Below are 13,213 nucleotides of genomic sequence, written 5' to 3'. Positions count from 1 at the left end.
GGTGTGTGTGTGTTTATGTGTGTGCGGGTGTGATTGTGTGTGTTTATGTGTGTGCGTGTGATTGTGTGTGTGCGTGTGTGTGTTTGGTGTGTGTGTGTGAATGTGGAGTGCGTTTGTGTGAGCGTGTGTGTGATTGTGTTTTGGTGTGTGAGTGTAATTGTGTGTGTTTAAGTGTGTGAGTGTGATTGTGTGCATGTGTGTGTATGTGTGTGCGTGTGCATGTGCATGTGTGAATGAGTGTATGAGTGAATATGATTGTGTGAGTGTGTTTTTGTGTGTGAGTGAGATTGTATGTGTCTGTGTGCGTGTGTTTATGTATGATTGTGTGTGTGCGTTTGTGTGAGTGTGCGTTTGATTGTGTGTGTGTTCATGTGTGTGAGTGAGTGTGTGTGTGTGTGTATATAATTGTGTGTGAGTGTGTTTATGTGTGTGAGTGAGTTGTATGTGTGTGTGTATATGTGTGCAGTGTGTGTGCGCGCGTTGCGTTTATGTGTTTATGTGTGTGCGTGTGATTGTGTGTCTGTGTGTGTGTGACTGTGATTGTGTGTTTATGTGTGTGAGTGTAATTGTGGGTGCGTGTTTATGTGTGTGAGAGTGTGAGAGAGAGTGTGTGTATTTGTGTGTGTATGTGTGTGTGTTGTGTTATAATTAGAGAGTGAAATGTAAACAAACCTCCAGTTTGGTTGAAGCGTTCCCTAAGGTTTCTATGTCGTTTTTGATGGACTGCTGTAAACCCAAAGCATTCTGAGTCTCCCTCTCCCAGAACTGTGAATCAGTTGCTTTTAACATCCAGTCCTGTTTGGGTTCTGCTTTCTTGTGTTGCTGTCATAGTATTCGATCTGAACGTCATCAACCAAACCAACAGCCACAAACTCTGGAAGGTTTGAGACTTGAGAGGACGCAGTGTAGAAATACTTCAGAGAGTGAGTCCCTGCAAGAAAAAGTTCAAGTCCTGACTTTAGTTTTCAGACTGTTTTATAAATCACTGAGAGTCAAGAAGACATGAAGCACATTCAAGACAACTTCAGCTGTTGTGAGGTAAACAAACACAAAAACACATTCATAGATAAAACGTCTGCTCCAGAGTCCAGACTCTCTTTACTTTGAATATTCTGCTACGTCTTAAAAATGGATTCAATCTAACGACTCAAATGTTTAATATTAGAAAATAATATTTTCTACTGCAGAATATTTAATGTGAAGTGAAAACTACTTCAATTTCCAGTTACTCGATGAGACTTTTATTCTTAAAGTCCTTAAATAGTTGGTTTCTCTCTCTTTGTATATCAATATATATTCATCCATATATACACATATACATTTATACTGGACCCAGTGAACAAAACAAAGTGGGACATTATTACAGGAAGGGCTATTTTTTAAATGTATAGACTCAGAAAACATTTGACAACAATAACAATATGACAACATGTTCATTAGGTTGTCAACAACATTTCTGATTCAGATCCATCGACTGAAGATAATTCATCTGTATGTTTGGCTCTGATTCCTAAGATGTCAAAATCAAATACTTATGACAAAGACATGTAACTGAGACTTGACGTTTAAATGTTGAACAGAAGCTTCATTATAAATAACTATAAATCTGATAATGCGTCCAAACAGAACTTGAATTAAGAAAATAAACGTATGGTTTTTGAATACATTTTTTTAAATGTAAAGATAAATGCACATCTTCTTTGTTTATTCTGTAAAAATACACTTGGTGCATGTGAGCAAACATAAAGGCTGATACCTTCATATCTGTGACAGACTCACATCAAGCAGTCCGGCTTCAGTGCAGATGTTATCACATTAGAAAGTATTAACAGACATCTGTCATGTATTCATCATGGAGGCAGCCTCGTCCTGATTCTTTGTCTCCCTGCTTCTTTTCACTGACATCATTTACATTAGAGATGAATTTGTGTTTTGTGTTAGTAACAATGTGTGTTGATTGTATTGGAGGAGGAGGTCACATTGATAACAGATCATTAATTAGTAATATCTCATGTCAGTGATGTTACTCACGGTCTTTATCAGACTAAATGATGTTGAACATTGTACCAACAAAGCAGGAAGCTGTTTGTCCTCAGCAGGTTCCTGTTACTATGGAAACAGCGCCATCTACTGACTACAATCACAAACCCAAACCTGAGTCGTCACCATATTTGTCAGTTTACACAGTTTAGATGAATAACTGAGGTGTTTGAGGCGCTGGGAGATGAATCATAAATAATTAAAATGATGTTAAAATATATATATTTACATAAATAACAGTCTTGATTCATATCAACAGACTGAACCTGTTATTTCTTCACAACTTTTTATAAACCAACATGAAACATGAGACACATCATGAACAACTAAGTCTGAAATAATAAAGTTCATAATGTGCACAAGACAAGAAACTCTTTGTTTTATCGCTGAGTTTAAACGTGGCTTCGTTTTTCACTGTTTCTTGATTCATCGGAGTCTGTTGGTGTCACAACTTCAGTCAGCTCTTAACATTTTAATTTTCAATGTCTTATCTTATTTTGTCTGTACTAATTCTCATGTCATTTCAGAATTCAGCCACTCCCCTGCTCTGCATCACTTCCCGGATCCCATTACCTGCCCTCCCCAGACTCCTGCTCCATCAGTCATTAGTCACCCATGTATATATACGGCTCATTTCCTCTGTTCTCTGCCAGATCGTCTTGTGTGTTTTCTCCTAGCTTTCCAGCGTATCCCGTGTTTCCTCTTCTGCCTGATCTCTGCTCTAACCTGCCTTTTGGACCTGGATTCCCTTTGCCTGCTCCTATCGGATTTGTTTGATATCTCTGACTGTCTTCCTGGTTTTACCTCTTCGTCAATAACCAGAACTCTTGTCTCTCCCATAACTGCTCAAGTGCGTGCTTCTGGGTTCACGTCTGCCATTTGCACCTGACAGTTGGACTTTTTAGCTTCAGAATCGCGGCGTCATTTTGTCCAGAACCAGCGGACCGTGTCGATCTTAATGATTCTGACCAAAGTAAGACATCAAATAACGGTCAGATCAAAGAAAGAAAAGTCCCTGTTCAGTTGATCTTTTCAGAAATAGAATATAATCTTTCCTTCTTACATGAGATCGATGACATCACTAACATGAACTTTTAAATCATGTCTTTGAAACGTTATTAAACTTCTCAAATCTGCAACGAAGGAACCAAACATCAAACATTACAATAGACCTGAAATCATTTTAGTGTCTTTTAAAAACATGGAGCATTTTTCCTTTCACTTCAAATCGACCAAACACAATAAAATAAAGTAGAAACGTGGACTTTAACTCACGTGCCGTCGCGCTGTGTGCTCCTGCCAGTAGAAGCAGGGACAGTACAGTGAACATGGTGAGCGGTGGTGTATTCCTCTTTGCTGGGCTGAAGGTAGATGAGCCTTTTCTCCACAGAGAGACGGACTGTGGAGAAAGAGACGAAAACAAGGTGAGACGAGGACAAACTGTGAGGCGGGACATCCTCAAGCCAATGGGAATTGAGGATCAGCCTCCACGTCACTCAAATCTGGGGAAAAGGAAAAGTGATAGTAAAGATCTGCTCGTGACGATGTGTTTGTGTAGAATAAAGACCAGATGTTAACACCCACAGGATCATTCATGGTTATGACTTGTGGTTATCAGCTGTATGAACAATCAGCAAAACTGTTTTGGTCCAGATTTGACCCACGTCCCTCACATCCCACATCTGGACCACGTGCTGTGGGGAACGATGGCACTTGGGTGGTCGGCTCCTTTTTGCCATGTGGGTCACAAGTAAACCCTGAATTAGTTTCGTGCCATTGTTTTAAAAGTGGGCAACTTTAGAATCACATCCATTTTGTTTGGGAAACAAGAAGGAAACCAGAAGGGCCACATAATTGGCTGAAGTGGCCCACATCCGTATGCTGTCTGGTTTGACTGTATGTGATGGACCTGTCCAGGTGAGTGTGTCTCTGTGGGGCGGGGGGTTAACTAATTCCTTCACAGTTCCGATGTCATCAGTTTCCGGGCATATTTCAGTTTTCCCAGGAAGAAGCAAAGCACCGCTCTGATCTGAGTGAGTGTGAGCGAGAGATCAGTGGATCTGCTCATGTCTGATAATGAAAACACACTCAATCACAAAGTGGTTTTACACACGACTAAAAAAACAACTGTATAATAATAATAATGAGACTATTAAAGACAGCAGCAAATCAAACATGAGAATTTACTTCATAATAAAACCACCACAATCATTTTCTTGTCATGTGTAAAATGTCTTTGTCGTTTTCCTGTTGAGAGTCACAGGTTTGACCAAATAGCTTTTTCCTTGCTGCTCTTACAGGTCAAATCCACATTAGTTTATTCTCTGGGACAATAATGAACATTTGAACTTTCACAGATGTGTTGAACTTTTCTACACGTTGAATCACAAAGAGGCAGAACATCAGAGACTTTATTAAAAACAGAAGACAAAAGGAATGAAACAGCAAAGCAGCTTCATGTAACATTTATCTATAAAAACAAACACAAGAAGAGAAATTGAGCCTCAACGCTCAGTTTCTACACTGTAAAAATGAAAACTTGAAACTGTGTTACTGCGATTTCTAAATATAATCAACAGAGATTATTTAATGGATTTGTAAACGTATTTGCTTCAACTAACTTTACTAAGTTAAATTTGAAAGTTGCTGACGTTATGTTAAAACACAAAATGGTACGCTTGTGATATGACACGCCTCATGTCTCACCGGGAAACGTGGACTAACGTCATAAAGGTGAGTGTTTAGGTTGAATACACGGCAGAAATTCTGGTTCTGCAGCTGCATATTTTGGCGGCTGTAGCTCAGGAGGTAGACCGATCGCCCACTAACCAGAGGAGCACAGGTTCGATCCCCAGCTACTCCAGTCCGCATGCCCAAGTGTCCATAAGCAAGAATCAGAATGTTAAAACTACCCTGACAGCTTCGTGGACAATGTGTGTGATTGACGTGTGACAGAAAAAAACACTGAGTGAGTGAATGTGACTGAGTGAGTACAGTAAAGTGTCTGAGTGGTCAACAAGACGATATCAATGTATTCAAATGTTCATATGAGAACGCTACTGCTGTTAAGACTAAAATCTATGTTTTCCTTTGAATATTTGTTAAGACTAAAATCTATGTTTTCCTTTGAATATTTGTTAAGACTAAAATCTATGTTTTCCTTTGAATATTGTTAAGACTAAAATCTATGTTTTTCTTTGAATATGTGTCTGTGAAGATGGCAATGAAACTGAACTCTAAACAAGTGCAGTATGTTGGACAGGGGTGGGGCAGGGGCAGTTTGGGCTGAATATGTGGGAAAATGTGCGGCCTTCACATAGTGACTGATAGTAGCCGTTGCTGGCTGGTTTTAATCTTGAAGTTGATTGTTGTGTGTGTGTGTGTGCGTCACATGCAGTTCAGTCTTGCACCTGTCTGATAATGCCTGTTTGAGAAGACTGTACATCTGTGGCATACAATACACTGTACTTTAACTTGTTCTCATACCTAACTTACTATATTACAGCATAAACTCCATTAGCTTTATTTCAAAATCACACATAGATGAATGCACTGTTTTCTTAAAAACTGTGACATACCCATAGAAAGAATTCAAGCAGCTGCCACTAGGGTCTGAAGGACAGATAGGAAAGGCGTTGTTTTGTCTAGAAAATGCGCATGCCATACTGAAAGCTCACAAGCTGTCAGCCGATTCAAGGCTTGTTTTAAAACACCAAACCAAACACTGTCAGAATGTGAAGATTTGTCCCAGCTACTGTCAAAGGAGGGACGAAACTGGGAGCGCTCCTCATCATTGGCGAATTCCAGTGCCTTGAGGCTGGGACCAGCCTGTGCACTAGCCACGTGACCCCTCCTGCTGAAGTTCTACCTATTATTATAAATATTGCACCCACCGTCCGCTAGGCGACTCTTGACTTCCTAGCGGTATTAGGGCTTGCGGGTTGTACGTTAGTGCCCATAGCTATGTAGTAGCTGTTCATTGCTTCTAAATAAATACTTTTTGAACCAGACCGACTCTACCATCTCTACCTAAGGAAAAAGAACACGACAAAATTTGGTGACCCGACGTGATCCTGTAGGGAACTTTTGACCAGAAAGGCCGGAACCCAAAGTCGAGGCGCTCGATCGATTCTCTACATACTCACAAGGCGCCAACTTAAAGGTAAGCAGAAACCTGTTAAAACAAATTCTGCATTAGTTATATAGGCATTGATATAGATTGTGAGTGTGCGGAGAGGAGAAAAGGAGGTAAACTATACCGTTCTGTGTTTTATGGAAGCAATGAGGGGCTATGTCAAATAAACAGAGGTCTGGGACCCTGTGAAAGGTCAGGGACCTTGTGTGGGGTCAGGACCCTGTCTTGGCTCAGCAGAAACAAGATCAAAAGCGAGGTCTAGGACCTGCACGGAATGAGGGGCGCCACACCCTGTGGCCACGAACCCTTAAAACTAATTCAGATTGGAGAAAAGACAGACGATTCATGCAATAGTGCATCCGTGCAACCTAATCTGGGATTAGGGTGTGAACTGGAGGAAGGGGCTACCGGCACTGGCCAGTGAGGAGCTTAACTAGCCAGACACACCGTTGCTTGAATCGGGCACAAATTAAAAGATGCCGGGACCATAACATGTTACGAGGACTGACAGATGAAGTAACTGACTAGAATAAAAAGACTGACAGAGACCAAAAAACTGACAACATAAAAAATATAAGATTTAAGAGGTCTGAATGTGTGGGTATTTATTAAATACTAAACAATAGCGATTTGGAGATTGATTAAAGAACTTAAGGTAACTAATATGTGTGGGTAATGGAACTGATCTGAGTAGTCCTAATATGAACTTCATGTAAAGGAACTATGGTGACACAGCACTAAGTTTGATACAAATGTGAATGAAAGTGTGTGTGTGGAAAACGAGAGAACCAAATTAGGAGGAGATAACAAGAGGAAGGTCACCCGGCTGACAGAGACAGAATAAATAACGAAATAAGAAAAATGAGCGGAGGACGCCATCTGGTGAAGGATAAAAAACGTACAACTAGCGGTGTCGCCTGCCACCTGGGGAGACCAAGGGACATTACAGCTCGGGTTACAACTGGTTTGACAGCATTGGATTGGCTTGTGTTTTTATTTTTATTTATTTTTATTTTTATTTTTATTTTTTCCACTAAGAGACAAATGGCGACGGGAACTTTTACAGTTAGAGATACACACCCCTGACATACCAACACGACCAACCCCGACCCACACAGATACACATTTACAGCACTAGCATATCACAACACCTCACTCGTCGTGGGTTGAAGCACTGCCCTTGGCGCTCATGTCAATAAAAAGTTCATCCAATGGTGTCACCCATCTATCCCCACATGAGCTTCTCACAGGGCCCGCCCATGCCAGGGCCTCCTCAAGACCCTGGTTATGGACCTGGGTTGGATGTACGTCAGGAGAAATTGACTGACTACATGAAAGCTTTAACTAATCTTACTGAAGTTTTGTCTGCAAAGGTCCAGGCGGCTGCTGGATGTTCTGCAAGACCCCACGGAGACTCCTGTTCCAGTAAGACCGGGTGATTGGGTGAGGGTCAAAGTTCACAAGAGAAAGTGCCCGACCTAGGTGGACAGGACCTTAGGAGGTAACAGAGTGTACCTCATGCGATCCGAGTAAAAGGAAAAACAGGAGCAATTTGGCACCACCTCACACATTGTGTACCCACTGACCCACCTTCTCGGTCTTCACAGTAGCCACTGATTTGGCCGACTCCTCCTCAAAATCTTAAAGTAATATGTTGACCACAAAGGAGGGTCTATCTGTATGTCTTGTCTTTATTATTTCCAAATATAAGCTTGTATACTCTACTTTAAACTCAGCTACGCACCTCTGAGTTCCATATGAGCAAGAGAAACACGCAGATAATGTGAATGACGATGGAGATAGCAGGACTTCACCCTTCACTTTTCCTACCTGAGACAAATCCCTACTGCTTTCCATGATTTCGGTTACAAGTGTGATTTCTAGTAATCAGGCAGTGAATTCTTATAATTCTAATAATTGTGTTTCTGTTTTTAAACTCCATAGATAATTAAGACATTCTAAATGATTTACAGGACTGTTGACTTTTTGTGACAAATTCTATATAATACTTTGTAATGAATTCAGATATTTAATTCCCAGTTTAACTTATGTTTGAGCACATCTTTTGTTTAATCAATTTTAGTGCTCCTATTTGATAAGATTATTAAACTGTTCTTATCCCAAGGTTGTGAAGGTAAAAGTTCAGTTAGTAATTGTCTCAACAATTTCTAATTGTACAATATGAATGTTTTGTATTTTAACAATTCAATTAGAGAAGCAGGTTACTGAGCTGGTAACATATATCCTGTGTCAAATATTTTTATGTATTCAAGAGCAATTTTCGTTAATGGGACTAGAGAGTCCATCTTATCTGGTATTTTAGTTGGAGTTGTTTATTTTCTTTATGTTTTTTATTGTTTTATTAGATGTTTGTTTTATTTGTTTTCTTTATGTTTTATTCAAACAAGGATATTTTAATATTTCAAAATTCAAATTCAAATGTCAGACTGAATAATGTTCATTGCTCTTTGAAAAGGTGAACTTGCATGATTATGTTATAATATAATTTTTCCTAAAATGGTTTTAGAGTTATGACAATATATAATCCAACTAAATTTGCTATGAGACCGCCAACCATAATATTTTTATAGTGCACAAAATTAGAGGTTCCTTGCACTGTTACACAGATCCAAGCAAAATTGGTACTGTGAAATGATATATCCTTAACTGAATAGAGATCGAATTTGGAGTGAAGAAGCAATTTCCACACAGAAATTCTTTATTTATTTAATTTTCTTTGTTTTTAGAATTGGAAGATAAAGACTACTTAAGAATTTTACTTGAGATTTTCACCCTTAGATATAATATGTGCTGACATTTTGCAAGTAAATTTTGTATCTGATGTTGTGATCATTTTATGATCACAAGGGAGGAATGTAAGGAAAATTTTACCATTATACCACACTAAATATTATCTCTGCTTATGCATACTATTTCTGCTTGTGTAAACTGCCAAATTGACATCAGAGCCACAAATCTGAGACTGTGCTCATCTCCCCAACAAGACCTCGAAGAGGCCTTCAGCATGTGTCTGTGTCTTATCTCCTGGGATTTTAATATTCACTCAGTCCACACGTAGTTCTCACAACACATAGTTCACACACACACACACACACTCACACAGTTCAACTCTTCACACACACACATCTCTTCATTGCATCTCATAAAAAGCATACGCCTGCAACTGTTGCTTTGTCATTACAAATGCAGTGTGCTCCCAAGGAATGAATGTGATAAAATGGCCAATGAATGTGAACGAACAGATAAATCTGCACAGAAAAAGTTTTCTTTGTATCCTACAGTGCCTCAGTGTGTCAGAGTGGACCACGATCTCGACTGTGCCCCTCTTCAGAGACCTGAAGTGGCTTCAGCCCCAGCCGTTGACCTCCGCCCTGTATTCCTCCACGAACAGAACAGCAGACACCTGCTACAGGTGTGGAAAGAGGGACGTTGGGCGAGAGTGTCAGAGAGCAGAGTGCAGCTGCTCAGGCAGATTTGATGAGGGGGCCGGAGGAAGCGGTGGATACTCTGATTCATTCGACGCCTGAGATACATGGTATCGCACCCACACCACACACACATTGATATTAGAAGCAATCACATGCTTAGAAATGAAAAATTACTTTTCTGCATTGTACATCACATGTTCATATGGTTCCTGATATCATATATAAAAAACAATGGTTTAGAGATGAATGCAAAATGATAAACCTTTGATAACACGTTTTGTGGAACACAGGCCCCAAAAGTTACACCCACAGATACAATGCACAAACCCCCTTAGGACAGCTCCAAAGAAACATCACCCTCACCCGGAGGATCACGTCTGCCGGCTCCCCCGACAATAGTCTCTTAAAGACTCTTAAACATCTCCACTATAACAAATTGACTAAAAAAGCCGCACCAACAAGTCCTTATTATTTTGTTTTAGGAGTAGACATGACAGGAGCTGACCCAATGGGCATCGTTAGGATAAACGTCCGTTCCTCCTCCCCTAGAACTCAGCCTTCCCCTTCCCTGTCTGATGACTCCACGAACTCTCCCCCTGAATCCACCTCACCACTACCATCCCCACCCAGCTCCCCTGCGGTGCAATATTACGACGCCAGTACCGTTGAAGATGTGGTAGAAATAGAGACTGGATACACTGATGAAAACATATGGCTAAAATGGGTCCACTTTACCGCCCGTTCCCAAAACCTCACTAATTGTATAGTCTGCAGTCAGCCCCGGCCCCCTACTGATAGACTCGGATCGACCGGTTTTGATTGCATGTATAGCACACATGGAAGCCAGTCCCGATAACTGTTCTACTCTCAGTCATCTCTTTCCCCGGCGCCAAACAACACGCTGCCCCTATATTTACTCCAGTAAAGGAAATTACACGTGTCTGACTAAAAGGTAACTCATCTCACAGAGATGGGTTCGATACCGTCCTCCTGGTGTTCTAGAAACATCAATGTTACCAACTGGCACAACGCCACACAGCTGGAGTGGGCCCGCAGTGACCTCTTCTGGTACTGTGGAGGAAGCAGGAACGAGAACCGCCTTCCTTCAAACTGGAAGGTTTCCTGCACACTTGTTCAATTGGCCATGCCCTGACTATCCTCTCTCCCCGCCCAGAAACACCCACTAGCACCCGTCGACGAAGAAACGCATTTTGACTTAAGAGGACTCACCCACATACATAGACACCATAGGGTTTCCTGGGTGTTCCAGACCAATATAAATTAGTGGATCAAGTTGCAGCGGGATTTGTGTCTATCTGGATATGGGTAACTCCCAACAAAAACGTGGATCGCATTAACTACATCCATTTCAATTTCCAACGCCTCACCAACCTTACTCGAGAGCCATAACAGGCCTATCCGAACAGCACCGCCCCTCGTCCCTTATGGTCACACAGAACCGAATGGCCTAGACCTCCTACTGGCAGAAAAGGGTGGTGTGTGCACTATGATAGGAGTTCTTGTTGTACATTTATCCCAACAATACCGCCCCTGATGGCTCGGTGACCAGGGCCCTCTCCGCCTTCGCACCATGGCACAGGACATGGCCGCAGACTCTGGAATTAACAACCCCCTACATAATTGGATGAACACTGCATTCGGCAAATGGAAAGGGCTGATTGCATCCTGCCTCCTCTCCCTAGCTATCTTTTCAGCTATCCTAGTCACCTGTGGCTGCTGCTGCATCCTTGCTTTAGGACCTTGCTCAACCGACTCATCACCACGGCTCTGACCAAGAAACCATGCCCCCTCCCCACCTATCAGTTGCTTTGTTGAGTGGTGATGATAGTGATGAGTTTGCATTGGATGTGATGGAGGTTGGGGAGTTCGTGGATGATCCCCAGTAAGTTGTTCACACCATGAAATGGTGTGAAAGGAGGGATTGTTAAGACTAAAATCTATGTTTTCCTTTGAATATTTGTTAAGACTAAAATCTATGTTTTTTCCTTTGAATATTGTTAAGACTAAAATCTATGTTTTTCTTTGAATATGTGTCTGTGAAGATGGCAATGAAACTGAACCTAAACAAGTGCAGTATGTTGGACAGGGTGGGGCAGGGGCAGTTTGGGCTGAATATGTGGGAAAATGTGCGGCCTTCACATAGTGACTGATAGTAGCCGTTGCTGGCTGGTTTTAATCTTGAAGTTGATTGTTGTTGGTGTGTGTGTGCGTCACATCGCAGTTCAGTCTTGCACCTGTCTGATAATGCCTGTTTGAGAAGACTGTACATCTGTGGCATACAATACACTGTACTTTAACTTGTTCTCATACCTAACTTACTATATTACAGCATAAACTCCATTAGCTTTATTTCAAAAATCACACATAGATGAATGCACTGTTTTCTTAAAAAACTGTGACATACCCTTAGAAAGAATTCAAGCAGCTGCCACTAGGGTCTGAAGGACAGATAGGAAAGGCGTTGTTTTGTCTAGAAAATGCGCATGCCATACTGAAAGCTCACAAGCTGTCAGCCGATTCAAGGCTTGTTTTAAAACACCAAACCAAACACTGTCAGAATGTGAAGATTTGTCCCAGCTACTGTCAAGGAGGGACGAAACTGGGAGCGGCTCCTCATCATTGGCGAATTCCAGTGCCTTGAGGCTGGGACCAGCCTGTGCACTAGCCACGTGACTCCCCTCCTGCTGAAGTTCTACCTATTATTATAAATATTGCAACCCTCCGCCGGCGACTCTTGACTTCCTGGCGGTATTAGGCGGCTTGCAGGGTTGTACGTTGAGTGCCCATAGCTATGTAGTAGCTGTTCATTGCTTCTAAATAAATACTTTTGAACCAGACCGACTCTACCATCTCTACCTAAGGAAAAAAGAACACGACACTGCTCAGGGTGATCAACTTCACGTCTGCATGTGGAATAAACTGCTTGAATCTTCTGGAGCCTGACGAGCAGGGACACTAGAACTTCGCAGCTTTGAGAAAATGTGAAGTTTTAAAGCCTGAGAATGTTGAGGTGACCCCTGCTCCTAAGCCTAGGGGGGCTTTCACATGTAAATGACAATGCTGTGAGCTTTACAAATGCAAATCAGGATAGTTTCACTCAGTGGTGCAGAGGTAACACCTTTTCTAAAGGTACTAACTATACCAACTAAAATATCTGGCGTAAGTACACCAGGCTTAAAATAAATATAAAATCTGAAATTGTACTTTATATAGATTTCCCTTATGAATTATTGTATACATGAGCAAAGGTCAATGCTATAAAAAAACCACTGTACAGTTTTCTAAGAGAAGTCTTTCTGCTGACACCAAAACACTGTGCTCCTAACCCTAACTATTTCAGTATTCCATTAAAACACTCCAACACTTTCAGCCAATGTGACTTACAATAAGTGCATTCAACTATGAGGGTACAAACACAGAACAGCAAGAATCATGTAAGTACATTAACTAACACCAGAAAGAATAAACTGGTCCTCAGTCACATACTCATCTCATATAAATGTAAAGTACAATTTAAAACTGTTATAACCGCTGCTTCAAAAGTGAAAAGGTCATTTGTGAAGTTTTA

The 13,213-nt window shown here is 41.2% G+C and overlaps 1 protein-coding gene and 3 pseudogenes across 1 annotated transcript in view; 1 reads left to right on the top strand and 3 right to left on the bottom strand.

Annotated features, from left to right (window-relative positions):
• LOC118124654 overlaps positions 1-3,431 on the bottom strand; it is a 247,630-nt pseudogene extending 244,199 nt beyond the window's left edge.
• LOC118124614 overlaps positions 1-13,213 on the top strand; it is a 478,051-nt pseudogene that overhangs the window by 373,036 nt on the left and 91,802 nt on the right.
• LOC124851132 (major histocompatibility complex class I-related gene protein-like) overlaps positions 1-13,213 on the bottom strand; it is a 208,199-nt gene that overhangs the window by 176,724 nt on the left and 18,262 nt on the right. The window lies entirely within an intron of this gene.
• LOC118124630 overlaps positions 1-13,213 on the bottom strand; it is a 36,501-nt pseudogene that overhangs the window by 6,335 nt on the left and 16,953 nt on the right.

This window comes from Hippoglossus stenolepis, chromosome 17, assembly GCF_022539355.2.
Source record: "Hippoglossus stenolepis isolate QCI-W04-F060 chromosome 17, HSTE1.2, whole genome shotgun sequence".
Lineage (NCBI taxonomy): Eukaryota > Metazoa > Chordata > Actinopteri > Pleuronectiformes > Pleuronectidae > Hippoglossus > Hippoglossus stenolepis.
The sequence above is the reverse complement of the archived record's forward strand: the minus strand, read 5'-3'. Positions and strand labels throughout refer to the sequence as shown.